Source organism: Fukomys damarensis, unplaced genomic scaffold (genome assembly GCF_012274545.1).
Source record: "Fukomys damarensis isolate Sample0158 unplaced genomic scaffold, DMR_v1.0_HiC HiC_scaffold_23, whole genome shotgun sequence".
In the NCBI taxonomy this organism is placed as follows: Eukaryota; Metazoa; Chordata; class Mammalia; order Rodentia; family Bathyergidae; genus Fukomys; species Fukomys damarensis.
The window spans coordinates 9,410,856-9,413,066 of record NW_022900935.1 but is presented as its reverse complement, the minus strand read 5'-3'; positions in this window follow the sequence as shown (position 1 = coordinate 9,413,066).

The window sequence follows — 2,211 nt, the reverse complement described above, 5'->3', positions numbered from 1 at the left end:
AAAAAAAAAAAAAAAAAAAAAAAATGGTTTATGCTTTCTGCTGGGACAGTCAGCGACTTGAAAGCCATTTTTACCACAAACCATGACTCTTGCGCCTGCAGATGCCCAATAGGTAAGGAAAAGCGGAGCAAAGCTTGACCATTTTTTGTTCTTTGTTACTGTAAATCTTTGGTCAGGTCTCTTCTCAGCTGCACGTAGGGGCGTGCTGATCATTAAGGGAGTGTCTGGCCAGGAGCTGGCCAAATAGTGATCATCCTGAATTTGCGTGATCTCATACTCCTTTAAGACTGAGGACACCAAGATAAGAGGTTTACAAGGACGTTCAGCTATACTCAGAAGTTTCTAGTTGTTGTCCTAAACCTGTGATCACTTGCATTCCAGCCAAGGCAGAGTCTGGTACGACTGAGACCACCACAGACAGAAACAGTCCACTCCTGGAAATGGAACCATGACTCAGCCGTGAGGATTCCAGAGCTGTGACACCAGGCCTGAGAATATGATCAACCGGACAGCAGCCAGCCAGCTAATCCTTGAGAACTGGCCTCCAGCCTTTGTGGGTGGGCCAGCCAAACCCCTGTATCAGAATGTGCCCTCTCCGGCTACCCGAGCAGGAGCCTTTCCTATCTTCCCTTTCACTTTCCAATTAAAGCTCTTTTCCTGCACACTCTTACCAGGAAGCTCCCAGCAGGTGCAGCCTCATGAGCTACCCGTAGTAGCTTCAGAGTATAATCAGCATCCTAGCCCACGGGGGCGGTCATAATATCACGCTCCACCATGCCAATAGGTTTTCCAGTGTCTCTGAAACCTGGGACATTTCTCACCGACACAGGAGGGAAGCCAAGACTGTGAGGGTGGGTTAGGATGGAGTCCTTTTCTTACTGCTTGTTTGTGGGAAGGGAAAGCAAAGAAGAGTGGGGTTATAGGAAGTAATAAAAAAACCTTAGGGGCAGCTGAAAACACCCACACAATGAATTTCTGGCCTTCATGTTTTAGAGATGGGACTCTAGGGCCCAGAAAAAGAACATGCATTGTATAAGATCCTATAGTGAGTGGCTGGCTGGCTGGAAGCTGTTTCAGGCCAGGGGTGTCTGCCTTCAAGACCTGCATGGTTCCCCAAACTCCCCACCAGACGGCTCACTGAACACCGCGTAGCACAGGAGAGCCGCTGTGGTCTACCGGTTACCCACCAGGTGACAGGTGACGTTGGGTGGAATTCATTTCAGAAAGCAGAGGCAGGTGTTACCTCCCGATATTGGGAGTACTTTTACTTGGGATGCTTTTTATTTTCTTCTTTACACTTTCCAGGGTTTTCTAAAAATTTTACGACACATATCTATAATTCTATAATCTGCTCTCCAACGTTAGTTTTTTTGTTTTTTTTTTTTTGTCATTTAAAATTTTTTCCCCACCTTAGTTTTGAAAAGAAAGAAATTGGAGAGCAGGGAAATGCCTGGCTCTGTACTGAGATCCATTAAGCAAGGCCAACCAGTGCCTGTCACACTAGGCAGTGACCCCTGCTGCAAGAAGCCAGGAAGGCCACCAGTTCCAAGCCCGGTGCCCCAGGCTGCCTGGGCAGCTGCACGCCTTCTCCTTGCTTTTGCTCCCGCTATGGCCACTTCCAAAGGGCCCTTCTCCCATCTCCACAGCCATGCTGGCCTCATTTTTCAGGGCCCACACCAACTCTGCCCATGGTGGGAAGGAGTTTCAAAGCCTTACCTCCTCCCAGGTGGGATGACCAACTGTCTTCTTCTCTGACTACTAGTAGCACTTTACTTGGGCCTATTTTATAATTCTTATCCTGCCTTGTCCTGGAGTCATTTATACCCAGTTCTGTATCTCTTCTGGACTGAGACCTCCTCCGGGGTGTGGCCTGTGTATAATTTATCTTTGAATTATTCCTAGTACTGTCCTCAGCCTAGCACATGCTAGACTTTGGTTTGCTCATTTGTCTGTTTTCTGAGACAGGTTTCACCTTGAAGTTTAGGCTGGCCTTGAACGCATGGGGTTACCTTCCTGCCTCAGCCTCCCAAGTGATGATGGGATTACAGATGCGCACTGCCACGCCTGGCTTCATGCTAGACTTTAAATGAATGCTGAACTTATGTGAACTGAGAAGATCGTATCCTAAAAGAGGAGGACTATGGGCCGGGGATTTAGCTCAGTGGTTCCAGTTCCTGCCTCGCAATGCAAGGTCCCAAGTTCGATCCCTGG